Consider the following 22,599-nt stretch of genomic DNA (forward strand, 5'->3'; position numbering starts at 1 on the left):
CCGCTCAGACCCCCCCCCCCCCCCTTATAGGTACATAAATAGTTTACTATGCAGTCAGTAGCCAAATACACATGTTGTCAATGAGCACCTGTAACCCGGTACTGCATTTTTTTTTTTTTTGCACGCGTCAAGAAACAGTTAAAATTAAGTGTCGGGATCTGACAGAGCTTTGATCGAAAAGCTTATTTTCTCGTATGATCTATGTCTGTTACTGTGAATGTATTATATATATGTATCACAAAAAGCTAGTGCTATTTTCTTTTCTTTTAACATAAATTTAAGCCCACCCCTCCTCCAGCTTATCTAATTAATTTACGATCGCTCTGAATGGTAAGAAAGTCACAATTCTTATATATCAGGTATTTTAAATTCTGGTCGATAGTTGTCTCATTACGAATCATTTAATTATTTACATCTCCTTATTTTTTTAACAAGACAGCTTTATTTAGATGCGGTATAGTGATGAATGTGTATCATGCAGCATGGTTGTAAATAATTGTTAAATGCAGCACAAAAGATACATCATATATCACACTCAAGTCAATCCGCATGTAAGAAAAAAAAATAACCTACCAAATGACTAGTAGTCTATAAAAAAAAAATCAACTATAGCATACCAAAATATATAATTTGTAAAGACTTGCATGCAATTAGGCCCTATAGCCCTATATTCCTATAGATCTCATAACCATACGGAAAAAAAGGCAGGTTATGTGTGTGTAAGTTTTTCAGAAAATTTCAGAGAGACACTTCCTATAATCAGGTGATATCAAAGATCATCAAAATACAAATTTACAAATACAGATCTTCTGCCTGTTGTATATTCATGGCTTACTTTGATTGTATATTGCCAAACTCCCACATTTAACAAATTACATCGTAAATATACAAGTCATGTTTGGTGTGGATGGCAGAAATTCAAAATTGATCCTTCAAGAGACAAGTGAATGTTGGAGATACTCGATCATTCCCTATTGTTAAATACTGATTAATGTCGGGTGCGCCTAAACAGTACTAAAAAAAATTAATGTACATATATGTTCAGGAAGAAAACAAATTAACAAAATTAACAATAAATACGATAGGTAGGTCTTGTAATTGAGACCGCCCGTAATACGGTCGGAATATTTTCGCCGGACTGCCACTGAAAAGGAATGGACAGAAAATTGGCATTATACCAGGCTACTAATACAGCCGGGTTCCGTAGACATACCGCAAAGGACCTTCTTAGTGCACTAAGAACAAAAACGTGCACTAAGGACCTTGACATAACGACCTATAACTAACATACGTCCTTTCTTGACATCAGTAATAAAGTTATCTTTCATAGACGACAGTTATTATTTGTATTCTCTTTTTCACCAACTTGAAATTATACCACGCTAAACCGTTAATTAATCAATTAGTAACGATCAAGAGACAATTGTTTTTTGGATAATGTTGATTGAACATGATGATTGGGAAATTCCAAATTTGCAATAAGCCGTTGGTCACGCGCAGATTAAAAAGTTATTTAACATCTTTTGATTGACATCAAACTTTAACAATGTGAGGTATTTATTCATATCCTCTTACATCCATGTTCTTTGGGGTCTTATAACATCGTTTTAATGTCCTTAGTGCAAAAACTTACTTTCTATTGTACTAAGAAGTCCTTTGCGGTATTTCTACACACGGCTAATACAGTCCACTCGAAGGGTTGTTGCAAGGATCCCCATTCGTACGTGGCTGAGCACAGCCTAATGGACGTTCCACTATCCTTCTACTAAGGTTTAAATGCCGGTCAGAAGAAGACCTGTCACGCTATTTCTTAATATAGTTACTCTAGTTTGCTTACAAATTCGCTTCTTGTTCCATTGAATATAAAGGAAATAGTTATTATGTAAAATATATTTCTTTCTTTCTTCAAATATTAATAAATCAATTAGTTAAAATGGCTATGTATATGGCTTCATCGCTAGGCTAATAAAGAATTACCTAAACTGATAAAAAGGTTATTAATGTGAATTTGTTTCTAACTTTTTCTTATATATTTGAACAATTATAAAAACATTATCCTTGCTTATTTGTCCACTTACTAAAAAGGTATGGTCAATTTCCGGTTTATTTGTTTCGTTATTTGGTTCCCATGTTCAAATAAATCATTTGATGAATTTAATTTAAAATCCTTGTTAATATAGAAAAGCAAGTTAATCTTCTCATCTGCACTATAGTCCCTTCTCTATTTTGGGGTTAAAAAAAATCTTTAAAAAATGCGGTTTTGAGCCTTTTTCTTCATTTTATTTTGGTAACACGTTAACTTAACAGAGACATATAATTCTGATATGTGTCTCTCAGTGACGTTTTAAGCAATAAGTGACACTAATATGGTATGTTACCAATACTAAGGCCATACATTTGAAGCTGTTCAAAATTCTGTACATTATAGGTACGTGTATCAGATCGGACATTTTTTTTTAATTGTATATATAAAAAGAATTACTATAAGCAAGGACTTGTATAGTAACTTCTTACTATACAAATCCTTGCTATAAGTTATCTAGTATGAATGTCCATTGGACCGACCGTGCAAGTGCTGTATAGCCAGTTAAGGTCCTTAAAAACTTCCATTTGTTGTTGTCCACTGGAAATAAGCTCTTTAAAACACAAATCCCCGTTTACTTAATGCCAAATTTATTCATGTTATTTGTTAGTATTTTTAAAACTTTTTCTTATGATTTTATCATAATATCTTTTTTATGAAATTTTTTGTGTGGTTGAACATGAAATTGACACCGATGCTACAAAGAAAATTTGTGTAATGTCATCTGTTGCAATATATACTAAGTATTACACGTGCACAGGATGTTCCCCAGAAAATAAGTTATACACACCCCTAGGGTATACACACTACTGTCATATGGAAAATTACTGGGTCACCTGTAAGATGGTAATCAGCCATGCAACTAATCAGGCCATGTCACTATATACAATTTAAAAAATTTATCTTGAGATTAAACTGAAATATTCATTTTAATTTAAAAAATTAAGAACTAATGGATTTATCATTATTGAATGAATGAATTAATCTTTATTACATTAGCAACAACATTGCTTTAGCATAATATAAGGCATATATATATATGACAAATATGACAGAATACAGAGAACAATTAAATAATGCTCTATTATGAAGTGAAATAATTCAACCAAATCGTATTATTTCCCAAACGGTTATATGCATATTTTTTTTATCTATACCGGGAAAAAATTGAAAACTGTATTTATAATTTAAATTTATTTTATAAAAATCCTTGTAGGTCTCATGAAATGGAACTCACGCATGCCTTATTAAGATTTATAAATTTATTGAAAAATATAACAAATATTTAGTTTTGATATTAAATTACAGTTACCTTTCCGCGCTATAATCAGTGGCGGATCCAGGGGGTGGTCCGGGGGTTGGAACCCCCTTTTTTTTGTCGATCGATGCATTTGAATGGGGAGCGTCTAAACACCACCTAGGCCGCTTTGGTGCACTAAGCTCATGAAACTGCACTAAGCCCATGATTGGATGGTGCTATGAATGAAATAAACATACCATCGGACGTAGTTTTTCATGAACATAATGTATCTGAAATTTTTAGTCATTAAAATTGTAGTTTAGTCGTAATTTGATTTTTTCTGTCATCAAATGTTTTGTCCGACAGCACGTGCCAGTAATTAACCAGGTAATAAAATCACTGATCCATGAAGAAATAAAGAAACATAACAATTACCCGGCATATATATAATTACACCTTCTTGTTTGTCCTGTTACATATTTTGTTTATGCGTGTATTTTGTTTTTGTAGGATTTTAAACAAAACTTTGAATTTCTTTCTTTTTTTGTGTGTATTTTTTGATAGGTTATTTTGAATTTATGATACTTTTATTTGTTTTTAATCAATACTTCATTGTAATTCGAAAGTGCACAATAAACGACTATTATCATAAATTCATTAAATAAGAGCCTTCCCAGTGCAGAAATAATCAAATCAAATCAAATAATTTAATTGCCATATAAATCTGTGAGATGTGGGGTTTAGTATTATTTTAAGTTTAAGCATGTCATCTTTAGCAGTATCTTTCCACTCCTAATTGATCTCTATGAAGTCAAAATATTTGTTTCTATAAAAGTTATATTTAGAGATTTAGGGCAGTTGAGAAAGAAGTGTTTTTCGTCCTCAATCTCATTACAGAATTTGCAATATTTCTGATCTCTAGGGATCTAAAGATGTCTACCCTTTTCTATTAAAGAGTGTGTTCGCTAATTCTGAATTTTGTAAATAGTTTCTGGAGTCAGAATGATTATGTTTTGGGTAAAGTTCTTGTTTCAAGCTAATCTTAATATTTTTGTATAGGAAACTTTTATTACTTTTTTTTCCAATAGATTATTGAAAAAGACATTGCAATTCGATTTAATTTGCTTTTTTATGTTATTTAATGCTGTACCTTTATTTTGTACAGTTGTTATTATTTCTGGATCAATATCTCATTCGGTTAAATTATCAGTAAGGTAAGTATACCATGTATATAATAATGGACCAATGAATTTGGGAAGAGGAAGAACATATTTTGATTTTTTTTTAAATTCTATGGAGTGGTTCACGTGATTTATTTATTCAGGAAACCGAAAATTGTAGAAAAATATTGATTTTCCCTATATATTCAATGTTATTTAGTACCCTATCGGAACATTTTGAAAATGACTTTTTCTTGAAAACGAAGTCTGTGACATATACTTTTTTTTACATTTTCTGATGTATATTTTCAATATCTAATTGAGTTCTTAATTCGAAAAAAAAATCTATGGACTGGTCATTTACTGATCTTTGACCTTAACATACATCTACAGAAAGTACCTAGAGCATTTTATGACAATATCTCTAAACAGGGTCAGCTTCAGATTTAATATTTTATTAAAGTCTGTACACTTGTAATATAATCATTTATTATAATATAAAATTGAATAAAACAGCAATTTTGTATATTAAAATCCTATAAAGAGTTATGAGAGACTATAGAAATTAATCTAAATTATCACTATATAATTATCATTTAAGGTTGTATTGCGCGACCTTTTTTGTTTTTATCTTTGTCATTCCATCTCTGTACAGTGGTGGATAGTTGTCTTATTGGCAATCTTAACTATTTATTTATATGAAATATAACCTCTTGCAGAATTTCAAGCCGTCTGTCATACTTGTTGAAAATGGGTTGCCTTGAACCCCAAGGACGCCACATTTTAACTCTTATATTTGAAATAAGTCTGTATAAATTTGTGTCTATTCGTGCAAATATTAAACATGGGGAAGAATAAAAAGAAAGAAATAGACTACAATATACTCCGCTTCGAGTAAAAGCCAATTTCTATTGTTTTTTAAATTACTATATTTCCGCAAATCTTTTACTTCGAAAAGCGCAAACAAATACTTTTCCAAAAATAAATTTCTCACAAAGCATCACAGAAAACAGACCTTTTATCATTACTAATTAGGAACAAAGAAAATAATTTACTAGTTAAAAGATAATCCCTCAGAATTGATTGGACCAATTAACAAGGTGATCAGACATGCATTACACGTGTAGAGCGCGTGTCACGTTAAAATGTTAATAACTTTTAAATCTCTTTATATCATGGAACCAACTTTTAACATATGTTTTTTAATATAATGATTTATCTTAATTAATGATCTTGGTGCATATTTAACCTTTGCTTCATATCCTTAGTGCAGTATTTATAAATTCGTCAAGCTTCATCGGATTCAATCAACAATATATGACAACTGGACACATTACACATAATCGGCGCGTGCCATATAAAATGTTAATAACTCTTTTATTTCTGAATATATTTACACCAAAATTTAGATATATATGCTCATTATTCAAATCTGTATGGTACTGAATGACCTTGGTGATTATTTGACTTGTCCATCATGGGCTGAGTGCACTTCCTGGAGCTTAGTGCACCAAGGCGGCCTAGGTGGTGTTTAGACGTACCGTTTGAATGGGAGCATATAGTTGACCCCCCCCTTTACTCGATCTGGGTTGGGAACCCCCCTTTTTAAAATGGCTGGATCCGCCACTGATAATTTATTTGATATGACATGAATTAAACAATTTTTGTTGAGGGATTTAACTGTTTGTCCATACAACGTGTATGTTATTAGTATTTCACATGACTTAATTGTTTTCGCCTTGAAGTGCTGCTCATTATTCAGAGAGTTTCAGACAAGATGATGAAAATAATAACGTGCAAGATACTTTTTTCGATCATCGTGAAGTGATAATTTTAATTCCCATTTCTCCATGCACTCTACCCCTGTTCAATTGTATATTTATAATTCCTCGTGCTTTAATATACCCCCTCTTTGTGATTACCGTTATGCCAACAGAACTCGGGACTTGATTTACATGTAAAATCAGGGGCGGATCCAGCCACAATAAAGGGGGTTCCAACTACATGTCTCCATTAAATAAGGGGTGTCGTAAATTGTCGCTGGATATCTGTTAGCCCACCGTTTTCATATAATTTAGATTTCAAAAGTGTATAACTTTTCATATATTGTGTAGGTTAAAATATGTTATCTTTTCCTATATTGTTTGCTTTTTGCTTGGTGAGTAATGTAACAGTGCACTGTCAGGAGCGGATCCATTTAAAAAAGGGGTGTCCAAATAAATGTCCCCATTCAAATGCATCGATCGGCCAAAACAAAAGGGGGGTTCCAACCCCCAGAACCACCTCCCCCTCCTTCGATCCGCCACAGAATATAAATATACAGTGTCGGATCCAGCCATTTTAAGAAGGGGGTTCCCAACACAGAGTAAAAAGGGGGGTTACAACTATATGCTCCCATTCAAATGAATTGATCGGCCAAAAAAAGGGGCCCAACCCCCGGACGGACCCCCCTCCCCCCTGGATCCGCCACTGATATAATTGTTATCTAAAAGTCATTTACTAGTACTAGATCCAAGCACCTGTTTTGGGATATATATCTAATTTACCGTATATAACTGCGAGAAAATGAATAATACACAAGTTGATAATTGTCTCTTCTCTGCTTATTAATGTGCATGCAATATTCACTCTGATTTACTTGTGAGACCACCGACACTAATAATTACCTCAAAGTTAAAGGTGCTCCGTTACTGGGAAGATCATATCGGATCCGACCAATTTATTGGTTCCATTCCCCTTATTATAAGTCAACGTTCGGCTCCTTAGAAAAAATGCATTGCAATGCGTCATAATTATCTGGACTACAAAGTACTTCCACATATATTATCATATAACTTCGAAAACAGACAATAATTTATTTCACTGGATGAGACTGGGCTGACGGATTTTTTAATGGATTGGTAATTTTTATTTTTTACACAAGTTTACATGGCAAGATTCTTCACCTTTTTCACCCTACAAATCAAATGGTTGCCTTACACATTGTTACACCTACACGACCTAAAACATATTCATGTAAACATTTGTTTGGTATCATTCATTTTCTGTGACAACTCTTCATCAGTGACCTGAGTGTAAGGATGACAGTGGCGGATCCAGAACTTTTCATTTTTTTTTGGGGTGGGGGGGGGGGGTGGGGGGAGGGTTGCTTGCTCGCTCCAGTCATGCTTCAGTGATTCTCGATATAATCATGATAATTAACAAACTTTTTACACAAAAAAGGGGGGGGGGGGCTTTCCCCTTAATTAGAAATCTCTATTTTCAGGCATAGGCTCATATACATTTGCCTTTTGAAGAACTGAGATAAAAACATGAGACGGCTAATGAGTTTTCAGCTGCTTTGCATCATTGTACATTAAAATACATCATGAACATACATTTTGCAATACTTAAATAATGTAGATCAAATCTTGATATATGTACCGGTAGTTAAAATTGTTAGCTTTAAACATTAAAAAATGAACACCCAAAGTTTAAAAATAAGAATGACCATATAGTCTTTAATGTATGTGCTATTGCCGGTAAACTGTCATCTATTCCCTTAAATCTGAGTTCACAGCCAATTATTAATTAATCAAAATTAGAATTAAAATTAGTCAAGTATATCTACTCCGGTGCATTACGTTTGCGCGCATTATCATTACATTTGCGCGCAAAAATCATTACGTTTGCGCGAAACTTTTGATTACAATTGCGCGCATTTTTTTGACAGGTAAACTCAGGTAAATACAGGTAATATAGGCGAGTGACTTATTTCAAAAAGACGCTTAGTTAACGACTTTAATGCACCCACCTAACACACGGCTGTATTATATATCATTCGAAAGCTAATAACCTGTACTGCGAGATAAGTCCGTTTTATTATGCACAAGCACTAAATCCTAGAAATATATACATATGAAAATGTTAAAATGTTAAAACATACATTAGCTGTTATCTTTAATAAAGTTAAAATAAATAAAATTGAGAAAGGAAATGGTGAATATGTCAAAGCGACAACCACCCGACCATAGAGCAAACAACAGCCGAAGGCAACCAATGGGTCTTCAATGTAGCGAGAATTCCCGCACCCGTAGGTGTCCTTCAGCTGGCCCCTAAAATATGCATAATAGTACAGTGATAATGGACGTCATACTAAACTCCGAATTATACACAAGAAACTAAAATTTAAAATCATACAAGACTAACAAAGGCCAGAGGCTCCTGACTTGGGACAGGCGCAAAATTGCGGCGGGGTTAAACATGTTTATGAGATCTCAACCCTCCCCCTATACCTCTAGCCAATGTAGAAAAGTAAAAGAATAACAATACGCACATTAAAATTCAGTTCAAGAGAAGTCCGAGTCTGATGTCAAAAGATGTAACAAAAGAAAATAGATAAAATGACAATAATACATAAATAACAACAGACTACTAGCAGTTAACTGACATGCCAGCTCCAGACCTCAATTAAACTGATTGAAAGATTATGTCTTCATCATATGAATATCAGGTACAATCCCTCCCGTTAGGGGTTTAGTATCATACTATCATAAAATATATGAGAAGAACATAACCCGTGTCATGCCAACAACTGTTTTTTAGAAGTAAATGTGTTTAGTTCCGATGCAAAGACCCTATCAGTGAATCAATGTTAAAGCCAAAATATGCAATCTTTAATGACCTGACAACAGTATCGTAACTATATCCCCTTTTAATAAGTCTATTTAAAGGTTTTGTTAGTTTCTGAGGAGAATACTGACATTTTTGTGCTTTATAAAGAATATTTCCATAAAATTTTGGATGTGAAATACCTGAACGTATAAGATGTCTGCATGTTGAGTTATATTTACGAATTATTTCCTTATACCGGTGATAAAATTTAGTAAATGTTTTGACCAGTTTGTGATATCGAAAACCCTGGTGTAATAATTTTTCAGTAATACATAAATTTCTCTCGCTAAAATCTAATACATTGTTACATACACGAGCGAATCGTACAAGTTGAGATATATAAACACCATAAGATGGTGACAAGGGAACGTCACCATCTAAAAATGGATAATTAACAATAGGAAATGAAAAATCATCTCTTTTATCATAAATTTTTGTATTAAGCTTCCCGTTTATGATATAGATATCAAGATCGAGGAAAGGGCAGTGGTCATTGTTATCATTAGCTTTATTTAAAGTAAGTTCTACAGGATAAATTTCTTTAGTATACATACTGAAGTCGTCATTATTTAGAGCCAATATATCATCCAAATATCTAAAAGTATTGTTAAATTTTTGTATCAAATGTTGTTTTGATGGGTCTTTGCTAATTTTAGTCATAAATTGTAACTCATAACAATACAAAAACAGGTCCGCAATAAGTGGTGCACAGTTAGTCCCCATTGGAATTCCAATAACTTGACGATATACGGAATCTCCAAAGCGAACAAAAATGTTATCAAGTAAAAATTCAAGTGCATAAATAGTATCAAAGCATGTCCAATTGACATAGTTCTTTTGTTTATTGCTACTAAAAAATGATCTAAAAGAGTTTGAACATATGTACTCGCATTCCGACTTTTTAAATGCCCAGTTAATTAGGGATGTGAATTTTTTCTTAATAAGAATATGAGGCAAAGTGGTATATAGGGTAGAAAAATCAAAACTTTGAACAGATTCAAAATCACCAATATATGCATGCAATTTATCAAGTACTTCCAACGAGTTTTTGACACTCCAAAAGTAATTAATTCCACTATTTTCAAAGGCCTTATTTGAACAATTTATTATCAGGTTTTTTATTGTACCAAGTGTACTAGTAAGTAAAACAGACAATTTAGTAGTTGAACAATGGCTGGAAGATGAAATAAATCTATATTTGTAAGGTTTTTTGTGCAGCTTCGGAAGCCAGTACATAGTTGGGACTTTCATTGTGTTTGGTTCTGCTTGTAAAGAAGTAGCTAAAAGTTTATGTTTGTTACAGATGTCGTTTTCTGAAAATGAAGTCAGTTGGAATGTTGGTGAATTCGTGATTTCCTTTTGCAGAACCTCTATATAAAATTTACGTCAAACAATAATGATATTATTAGCAGCTTTATCAGCCGGGACAAAAACAAATTCCTTGGCTAGTTCTGTTAGTTTATTTTTGATACGCGAAATAGGGTTTTTATAGTTTTTGTTGAGGGTAAAATGTTCTTTAAAATGTTGTATTCGAATATCAACTATCTTCATTACTGAATTAATAAAAGAGTCCAAAGATTTTTTGTCAGCTTTTTCCCGTTTTACCCATTTCAAACAGTAGGCGCGGAGTGAGTCGTTGATGATATTACGACACTCATTCCAGTTAATAGTTGACGGGGGACGATATTTAGGTCCTTTACTGAGGAATGATTTTAACTCTCGGTCGCGAACGATGTTAAGGTCTCCTGTTATAACATGGGAAATTGGTCCATAGGTGTATTCTGAATTACTGCAATTACACGACATAGGTGTATTTCCAGTGATATTTACATCTTTACACAATTGGCTATAATTAAACACATATTTTCGGGTAGATTTCTTGTAAATATAACAAATGAGAGGGAGTTCAGTATTATCAAAATATCCAGGAATTTGGTCTTTAACAGAATGGTCGTTAAAAATACCGGCAATATTTACAAAATCAAAACCTTTATTGACATACTTTATTTTAATAAAATGTTTTTTATGATCTTCAGGTCGATCAATTTTTGGAAACAGTTTAGAATAACAATATGCCATTATAATTTGGACAATTTCATACTTAGGACTGTAATATGAAATTGTGTTGCAATCCTCTAAAATTTTATTTAATTTATTTATAGGTAAAGAACAAAGCTTGGTTAACAGATAATGTCTGCCGTTGTTTTTTGAAATGGAAATTAGGTCCGAAATATTTGTATGGTTGGTCCGAAATTTTCTTTGATTGCGATTTTTTCTGCGTCCATGAGAACGATTTTTACGAACAGTTTTAGAAACTATATCCAAAATGTTAACAGAATCGGTTCTTGATATATTGCCAATTCCCATGATATTATCATTAAGACCGAGAGGGTAGACTGTCTGTAATTTTTTAATCCAATTTAATTCATTTATTTTTCGTGATCGTACAAACTTGGAATGAGATTCACCAGGCTGCTTATTTACTACTTCTAAAGGTTGAACTGTTGAATATTTAATAGGATGACTGTGCTTCTTAAGATGTTGATAAATGATACTTTTGAATTTATTGGGTCTTTTAAAACGATACAGGTGTTCTTGCGTGCGTTTAGATAAATATCGCCCAGTTTCACCTACGTACTGAATACCGCATCCCGGTTTGTTTCATGTGAGTAAATAAATAATACTGTTTGTTTTTCAAGTAATATCAGTTTCAAAATTTAGAGAAAATGTGCGACCATTAAATGTGGACCTTACTGTATTGTTGGTGGAAAGACGGGGACACGTAAGTCATTTTTTGGCATGACACTTATCGATAGAAGGGTAACCACGATTTTTATTGTTAAAAACGTTAGCTATAGTAGTATTTTTAGATAAGCGATTCTGAAGATTGAGACGTGTAGATACCCTTTGAACGAGTTTAGTATTTAATATTTTTCCATTTCTAAGCTTCATATTTGTTTTTTGGTATGTAGATTTATTACAAAGGAGCAAAGACTGGCGTCCAGAATATGAACCATCACACAGTAGATTAAATTGTGTAAAAATGATAAAACTGTTCGGCTCAAGACGTCAAATGCTTATTGTCATAAGTTACCCGACAAATTTAAAAAAAGAAAGGGTATATCAAGGTAGCGACTGACGTCTGACTAAATAGATGAATGGGGCTGAATATTAAAATACTACTTTTTGATAGATATTCCTAAAGTAATGCACATAGAGAAGTTCTCGCTCGGACACACACTCCATAATCTAGTATAATATAAGAGCATAAACCTTAAGCACGGGGAGGCTTGATAAATTCATTACTTTACATGTCGGTACGTGCAGAAAACTCCATGTTTGTACCTTGGTGTAACTTCACAAACTAATTTGAAATACTAAGTATTAACTTTACTCATTTTAAAAACGAACACTATAAGTTGAAACACTTTTCATCCTGAAATATTCACAAAGAACAAAATATAATTTGACTTAGGAAATGTTTTCAAAATTAATAAATGATAGTCATATTTATTATGAAAATAAAAATAATATATAGTCAATTACAATATTATTTAATCTTTATTTATATTTTTACCTGAATTTACCTGTAAAATGAATGCGCGCAAATGTAATCGAAAGCTGCGCGCAAACGTAAAACATTTTAATCCCCAAATGCGCGCAAACGTAGTGCGCCCATCTACTCTATTAGGTCTCTAGTTTGGATAGTGTATAACTTGCAAATTAAAATCATACTCCTTCCAAATTTATTTCTTAAAATATTATGGATGAAATAGCAAGTAAGGGATGAAATTAAATTGGATGAATGTGGCAACTTTTTTTAGGTAAAGTAGTGGTTTGGTATAGTTTGAAAAGGTAAAATATTAGTATGTCAAACTTAATTATAGACCCTTTAAAGATAAAATTATCCTTATTTTGAGTCGTAGCTTATAGATTTTTTTATAATGTTGATCAGAGGCGGATCCAGCCATTTTAAAAGGTGGGGGTCCAAACCCAGAGTAAAGGGGGTTCCAACTATATGCTCCCATTCAAATGCATTGCTCGGCAAAAGAAAAGGGGTGGTTCCCCCCTCCTTGGATCTGCCAACTCTGTTGTTGTTCGTCGTCGTCTGTCTGGTGTTCTCTTCTAAAACTACTTCTTTATAAAAGCTTTATATTTTAGAAGGTGGAAGACCAGGATGATACATACTTTGTATATATGGATGCCTCATGTTACAAAGTTTCCGTCAGTCACATGCATTGACATGTCCAAAGTCCTTGACCTCATTTTCATGGTTCAGTGACTACTTGAAAAAAAAGTTAAGATTTTTTGTAATGTTAAATTCTCTCTCATTATAAGTAATAGGATAACTATATTTGGTATGTGTGTACCTTGTAATTTCCTTATGCCCGTCAGACAGCTTTCACTTGACCTCAACCTCATTTCATGGATCAGTGAACAAGGTTAAGTTTTGGTGGTCATGTCCAAAGTCCTTGACCTCATTTTCATGGTTCAGTGACTACTTGAAAAAAAAGTTAAGATTTTTTGTAATGTTAAATTCTCTCTCATTATAAGTAATAGGATAACTATATTTGGTATGTGTGTACCTTGTAATTTCCTAATGCCCGTCAGACAGCTTTCACTTGACCTCAACCTCATTTCATGGATCAGTGAACAAGGTTAAAAGTTTTGGTGGTCAAGTCCATATCTCAGGTACTATAAGCAATAGGTCTAGTATATGCGGTGTATGGAAGCACTGTAAGGTGTACATGTCCAACTGGCAGGTGTCATCTGACCTTGACCTCATTTTCATGGTTCAGTGGTTATAGTTAAGTTTTTGTGTTTTGGTCTGTTTTTCTCATGTATGTATGCAATAGGTCTACTATAATTGGTGTATGGAATGATTAAAAGGTGTACATGTCAAGCTGGCAGGTGTCATCTGACCTTTACCTCATTTTCATGGTTCAGTGGTCAAAGTTAAGATTTTGAGTTTTGGTCTTTTTTTTTCTAATACTAGAAATATATTTACTTTATATTTAGGACTATCAGCATAATATCAATGTTTAGTAAAGAATTCGAGACATTTCAGTGTGTGCACTCTTGTTGTTTTGTTTTCTGTTTCGTCAAAAAACATTGTGATCATGGTTAAACATATTAAATAAAAACATAGGAGGAAAAGTAGTTTTAGCTTTTATCTCAAACCCAAATTAAAGGATTAAGAGCAAATCTGACACAGAGTTAGTTGTTCATTATAGGTGAAGTTCTATCAACAATAAATTTTCAGACAAGTGTAACAACCCATTGTTGGGTTGCTGCCACTAGATTGGTGATTTTAAGGAAATATTACAGTTTTTATATGACCGCAAAAAGTTTTTGTGATCATATATTGGTATCGTGTAGTCGTTGTTTTCGCATAATTATTTTAGGATAAGTTAAAAGAAATCTATGAAATTCAAATAAAAAGGAAGGTTGGGATTTATTTTGGGAGTTTTTGTCCAGAGTTTAGGAATTAGGCATTTTTACATGTTTTAGGGACCAAAACGTTCCAAAATTAAACTTTTTTTTATTTTATAGAAATTGAATTATGGGGGTTCTTTGATATATGCCAAATCTAACTGTGTATTTAGATTCTTAATTTTTTGGTCCTGTTTGAATTGGTCTACCTTAAGGTCCAAAGGGTCCAAAATTAAACTTATTTTGATTTTAACAATATTTAAATTCTTGGTGTTCTTTAATATCATGAATATGCTGAATCTGAATATTTACTTAGATTTTTTATTATGGACCCAGTTATCAAGTTGGTCCAAACAGGGGTTCAAAATTTAAAATTTTACTTTGTTTAATTTCAACAAAAATATGAATATATGGGGTTCTTTGATATGCTGAACATGCTGAATCTAACCATTCATTTAGATTTTTGATAATTTGGCCCGTTATCAAATTGGTCCACATGGAGGTCTGAAGAGTCCAAACTTCATCAAAAAATGAATTATTGGGGTTCTTTGATCATGGTGATATGCTGCATCTAACCATGTATTTAGATTTTGAATATTGGACCATATTAGAGGTTAATTGTTAATTTAAAATTTTTAATTACTTGGACCACATTCATTCTGTGTCAGAAACCTATGCTGTGTCAAATATTGAATCACAATCCAAATTCAAAATTCAGAGCTGTATCAAGCTTAAATGTTGTGTCCATACTTGCCCCAACTGTTCAGGGTTCAACCTGTACAGTTGTATCAAGCTGAGCCATGCGTAGCATTTTTATTGGTTATTATCTCTGATAAAAATATACTGTAAACAGCAAATATAATTCGCAAAGTAAAGTCTACAAATATGATATTATTACACCAAAAATTGTCAATTGACCCCATAAGGAGTTATTGCCTTTTAAAGACAATTTTTCACAATTTGTTCATCTAGTTTGCTCAATACTCTAAAGAATCTTCTCCTTTGAAGTGACATTGCAGAATATATAACAGCCAAACTTGGACTGAATGAGTTTCAGAGTAACTAGTTTTAAGTTTGTATTTTATTTCCTTTTAGGTCAAGAAACATAGTCACTTTATAGTATATATTATTATTACTTTATACATGGCTAAAATGGAACATAGGGGTTTAAAATGATCACAAATGGAAGATTGATGCAGAAAATTTCAGGTGAGCACTTCAGGCTCTTGAGAGCCTCTTGTTTAATTGCTTCTGTAAGTAATATATATTAATTTGAAATTCTGACGAGTGAGACACATGCAGATTATACTGTAAACAATACTTCAAAGTTAAATGTAGTCAAGCAAACAAATCATATTAGAGTATGCGAATCATGTCTTTGACAAATGTTTGATGTCCAATGAAAAATTAGTACAAACACGAAGAAAACATATGGGAATGTTTGTTTTTTAAACTATTGACCAGGGTGAAAGTCTTTGAAAATGAGAACTGGCAAAAAGTCTGTGAAATGAAATAGCACAAATATTCCATTCTTTTAAAATATTATTGTATATATAAAGAAAAACACATACTGATGTTTAATAATAATCTTTACCCTTTTTAGGTTTCGGACAACATGGACAAGAAATATAGAAAAATAATGAAAAATATAAACAGTTACAATAAAAATGAGTGTCAAAGCAAGATAAACAGAACACAACAAGGCCTAAACGGTAAGACCACTTCTATATACTGTAAATTCAGAAATTATTGCTTGCATTTATTATTGTGATTTTTCACGAATGGACAACTTATTGTGATTACAAAAAAAATCTGCATAAAGATCTATATATATGTTACAGTGAATTTGTATAATCAGTGATTATGTAGAATCCCTGAAATTTTCAGGGATTATGTAGAATCACTGTCTAGTTTAGGGATTATGTATAACCACTAATATTTTCAGGGATTATGTAGAAAAAACGTTAAGGATTATACATAATAACTGAATTGAAGAAATAGTTTTATTTATAAAAAAATGAATTAAAGTCAAATAATTTATTCTACAAAATCATATTAAAACATCATTATAAACATAAACTTGTAAAATGTTAAGCACAAAATATTAAAATGAAATCCCCATTTTTAAAAATGTTAGGCACAATATTTTAAAATGTTAGGCACAATATTTTAAAATGTTAAACACAATATATTAAAATAATATGCTTCACATCTGTTTCTATCACAATATCCACATTTTAAAAAACTTTTTCCTTCACAGATCGGATCAAATTTTTCGACACACCCAAGAAAAATAAAGTGTTCAGTAAAACCATTTCAAGGTATCCCGAAAAAAAGGAAATAAGCAACCTCAAATCTGTTCGCGCAAAATACCATGTTTAGTGGCCAGACAATATTCTTTTTCAGAATTTTTGTGAACAATTGCCAATGATTATGTTTTTTGGGTTTCCCTTTCCTTTTTCCCTTCGGATTTGTTATGAAAATATTACACCAATTGCCAGCTTCCTCTAAAAAAAATTATTTATCAGTCCTTAGTTCTGCCTGTTTTATCATCATGACATTTAGATGCGTAAGTTCTCTCAGTTTGATTTTTCTTGTTCATTTGACCAAAAAAAAAAAAAAAGTTCCATTAACTTCTTTGCTACAAATAACAAGCTCTTTAGATTTACAAATAGAACTTGAATATCCATTTAACGCTGGCTTTTAAGCAACAAGTTATTGCTATAAAGGGAAGGTTGATTATTATTAATTTTGAAGTCTTCAACTTTAATTCGAAATCCTGTGTTGGTTATATCTGTATGATTATCCTCTGTGTTTTAAAGCAAAATTATTTCATCTGGCAAGGAATATGAAAGAAAAAAATTATAATTTGTCTATATTATTTATTTTTTAACAAACAAAGGTTCCTTAAATTATTGATAATCCCTGAAATCATATTAGGGAATATGTAGAATAATTATTAAAATGTTCAGTGATTATGTAAAATCACTGGTCATTTTTAGGGATTATATATAATTACTAATGGTTTCAGTGATTCTACATATTCCCTGAAAAATCAGGGATTCTACATAATCCCTGATTATACAAATTCACTGTAACATATATATATATGTTTCTGGTATCAAAACATGAGTCCTTATTTTTTCAATACTCACCAGTCACATTATTCGCATTACTAAAAACCTCTCGATAATTTCTGAATTACAGAAATAAAAGTATTTGCCTTTGAATGATGACTTATATAAAAATAAGAAGATGTGGTATACATGGTAAACGAGTGACTTATCCACCAATAAAGTGGATGCAAGAAATTAAAGGCCAATGATTGACCGGTCTTCAATAATGAGAAAACACTTCCTTTATAGGTCAGCCAATAAAGATCCCAATATGAAAAGATTTAACATGTTTAAACAATCCAATTTAGTTCAACATGTTCAAAGTCAATAACAAAAAAAAAAATCATGTCTGTGAGCACTCAACTTTACCATAATATTTGACACTGGTTCAAATTGCACAACATATGAACATTCTATAACAACTATTGCAAGTGACTCAACTTTAAATATCACTGCAAGGCACTAAACAACGAATATTAAATTTGGACACAAAGCACTGAAATAAGAGAACTCATAAGTACGAATATTAAATGAAAGTTTCTCAAAATGTTCATTAAACATGATAAAATAAGCTTATTTATATTGCTGTTTTTTTGTCCATTTAAACATTTTTAAAATTTTTTTTTATTTATAGGTCAGATATCTTGGTTTTTATGATCATCAACAGGTCCTGTAGGGTCTATACTGAAGAGGAAACTTAATTGTTAATACTTTTCTACATAATGTGCTAATTGTATGAAATAATGTGAAATGAACTGTGTGTTTTTCTGGAAAAAGAAATAGAAAAAATTCTACAAAATTGCTATTAACAAATTGGAGTACTACCAAAGATGCACAAGAACACAATTGTGTAAAATGTAACAACCTACATATTCACTGATGGATCATGGAGAAATTAAGAAAAAAATAGTATCTTTGTCATGTTTGTTGTCGAAATAAACAACTGTGTTATCCATTCATGTACATGGCTCCATCATATCAAATATACAGAGAAGATGTTTGAAGAACAAGTTGCCAAAATTTATTCAACCAATTGAAGGAAGATGTCTTGTGGATGGAATTATTTATGCACTGAACTGTTATGTAGGGGGTCGAATAATTGTACACAGCAGCTGAAACAGAAGACAAGTTAATTTAACATGAAAAGTGTTTATTTTATTTAATATGCAAATATTACAATGTATGAGCACAGTATTAATAACATCACAAGTGGTATGATATTCATAGCATTTTGCTTATTATTGTATTGTCTTAAACATGCTAAACAGTCAGCCTTTTGTTAAATACTCACCATGAAAATTTGTATTAAAGTTTTAATTATCTTTTGTATCAATAATTCAGTCTAGGAAAAATTATATTTATACTGTCATGAATTTTCCATAGAGGAAAAATAGGGGAAAACATTTCCTTAAGGGAAATTTGATGTTCAGAAATTTCCTTAGAGGAAATTTGAAGAACAATGATTTCCTTAGAGGAAATTTAATGTCTTGAATTTTCCCTCAAGGAAAAGTGTTTGTCAACAATTTCCTCACAGGAAAAAGTATTTCCTCCAAGGAAAATTTGAAGCTACAAATTTCCTCACAGGAAAAAGTATTTCCTCAAGGGAAAATTTGAAGCCGCAAATTTCCTCTAAGGAAATAGAATTTCCTCAAAGGAAAATTTGAAGCCACAAATTTCCTCAAAGGAAAAAGAATTTCCTCTAAGGAAATAGAATTTCCTCAAAGGAAATGTTTATGCAGCAAATTCCCTAAGGGAAATCTTTTTCCCTCGAGGAAAAAACAATTTCCCTTGAGGAAAAATCTTTTTCCTTCAGGGAAATTTGATTTCCCTTGAGGAAAACTACTTTTCCTCTGAGGAAATTGTTGAAAAAAGGGGCATAACTTTTTCAACAGTGGTGCTAGAGCCAAAAAATTTTAGGACAAATATCAGGGAACCAATGCCAACCAAGTTATCAACTTCATTTTGACTTAACTCTAAAAATTAAGGTGACAACTTTTGCACTCAGCGGAATTGCAAACTTGTCCCGGAGACTGTTATTTGCAGAAAGTAAAGAAAATGTCGGTTTTCCCCGATTTTTTTTTTTAGTTTTGCGCCCCGTGTATGATTGCAGGCGCAGGTAATTTCATAATATCATCAGACTGAGGTAAACAAAAGTGTCGGATTCCAGCGACAAGGATTAAATAATTATTCTAATGACGGTAAGAATTGTTTTTTTTTTGTTTTTTTCAAATCATATTTTACAGAATTTTCATCTAATTGAAAAATGCTTCTCTTCCGTTATTTTATTAAATTATTTATTAAAACACAATTTTAATGATAAAACAATATTTTAACAGGGGCGTAGATAGCCTACGTCCCCTAATCATGTTTTTTTCACAGATATTTGTAGCCGATATTTATTCCTTTTTGTATAGGTACCCCCCCTTTTTAAATCGAATTTAAATTGAATTTTCGCAAAGGAAATGATAGTTTTACATTTTATTTTTTTCAAAACTGAAAGAAGAAACATTTAGTAATTGTTTCGAAAATTAAGGGAATTCGTAACAATCCTATGTAGTTTGAAAAGGGTTTCCTGAAATGTGGTACACATAATTTATTGCTTTTTTTTATAAATTGAAAACAAATGAAGATCTTCACCTTTTAGTACGTTTTACAGTTTCCTAAATATTTAAGAGGCGGATACATTTAAAAAAAAAAGGTGGAGCTTCAGCCATGGAATAACATGAAAATGAATATGTTATACCATAGCTGAAGCTCCGCCTTTTTTCCTTTGGATTCTAGTCGAGTTGCATATTTAATTAGCAAAGTATGGTACAACATAAATTTGCATATAATATACCATGGTTTTCCCTCACCACACTTTTTAAGCAAATTATTTCATAAAAACATCAAAGGAAAAAATCCAATTTATGTTACAATAATTATTTGAGACATCTGACGAATCACGATAAGGATATTTAGACGAATCACGGTGAAATTTTAACCAATCTGACACTAACTGTAGCCGAAAATGACCGTTTGACGCCTGGTGGTAAAGGGCATTACTACCCTCATATTACATCAAAAGCTAATGAGGCTATTTTGCCACTGCCTTTAATAATGTTTAATTTTGTCCGACATCTTTTAGGTCAGTCAGCGTTGACCATTAGAAGAACAACGAAAAACCATAAAACAAACAATGATCAACAATGGGGAAATATATACATGGACAAAAGTGTTCGAAATATCCCACTCAAATCATGTCCAAATAACTAGATGACCGATTTTTTTATGAAATGATATACGAATACAGCATAAAATTTAGAAATCTTTAAAGCGTTAATTGTTTATTTGACCATTATATTATTCATGCTTATTTTGATTTTCCGATTGGTTGAATACAAAGAATAGTCTATAAAGCAGAGACATGTATATATATGACCCCCCCCCCCCCATAATATATGATATGTATCTGGTCTTCCCAAATTAAGATAGTTAAGGGAGTTATCTGCTCAGTTTTAAAATAATTAGTTTTTCAAAACACTAGTGTATATTGATAGGGGATTTATAAAGGAAACAAAAGAGTTAAACAATGTGCTTGTTTTCGAGATATTAGCCATTGAAATGTTGGCGGGAAAATATTCTCTCTTGACTTTTCATAGCTTTATCATTAACAAGTTTAAGTTTTCAAAGGCTATTAAAAAATAATCAAATAAATATAAGACTTTACAGATGGCTTATTATTACTCATGTTAGAGATTTGTAAAAAGCAAAATTGGGGTCAATGGGCCATTTTTTTTTTTATCATTCAAGTGGATAAAACCAGGGGATTCCGAAAATCTGACAAAAATTCCAAAACGAACATCCTTAAATTTTGCATTTGTGTTCAACCCATCAGACAATGAAAACAATTAAAATCACGAAATTGTGGCCAAATGAGCAATAAAAAGAATAATTTACAGTATTATAAGCAATACACTTACCATGCTGACCATTTTTTCGACACAAAAAAACATGGTAAAAATCACATTTTATTTACTAGAAACAATGTAAAAAATATTTATAACAATACACTAACCAGCTAACCAAAAACATGATTAAGAATTATAAATACTGACAGAATCTTACTTTATTTAAAAACAATGATAAAAAAATGATTATAACAATACATTTCCATGAAAATTAAAAACTTGCCTGGATTTTGAAGCGTGTTTTTTTAAGCCTGCACAAAAAGAAAAAAACATGAGTTTCATTTGTTACAGTCAATTCAGTTACTCAGCATGCTCAGTTCAAATATAACCTATGGTTGTGTATCCAAGTCTTACTTTTTTGTCCAACTTTTGTCATTTTCAATCAATACAAGTCAATTTACAACAATAATTTTATGAGCTTCTAAAACCTCTTTCCAAACTCTTTTTTTTTTACCTTCTGCAGTGATGAAAGAAACAGAATAGCAAAATCCAGAAAAAAATTATAATTTTCTGAAACATAAAATTAAATGCCTTAAAACTGCTTCAGGTGCACAGAATGTAAATTTATACGACCATAATAGCTAAAAAGATTATGATGAACCATAACATCAGTATAAAATAAATACAAAATGTGCAAACTTGAACTGGTAAATTGACAACAACTAATCAGTAAAAGTTAACTTCATGTAACAAAATGTCCCCTTTGCAATGATTTTTAAGGCTTTATCATGCAAAGAAATGAGTTAATTTTGTTTCTATAAGAATCTGTCCACTTCCCAACAGATTGTGTCCACTTTTAAACGAAATGTTGCATTAGTGGACATATTTACATGTTTGCGGTCATTGTTGATTCATGCCATTCAATGTTTTTGTGATTATTACTTTAGTCAGATAATACTTTTTATTTCATAAACCCAACTTTTTTATAATTTCTCGGAGGTCAAAATTTCTTTTAAAAAAAGAC

At 31.7% G+C, this 22,599-nt stretch overlaps 1 protein-coding gene across 1 annotated transcript in view; it reads right to left on the minus strand.

The window, feature by feature from the left end:
• LOC139482710 (uncharacterized) overlaps positions 1 to 22,599 on the minus strand; it is a 384,200-nt gene that overhangs the window by 312,826 nt on the left and 48,775 nt on the right. The gene's annotated exons all lie outside the window — the stretch shown is intronic.

Source organism: Mytilus edulis, chromosome 7 (genome assembly GCF_963676685.1).
Source record: "Mytilus edulis chromosome 7, xbMytEdul2.2, whole genome shotgun sequence".
Classification (NCBI taxonomy): domain Eukaryota; kingdom Metazoa; phylum Mollusca; class Bivalvia; order Mytilida; family Mytilidae; genus Mytilus; species Mytilus edulis.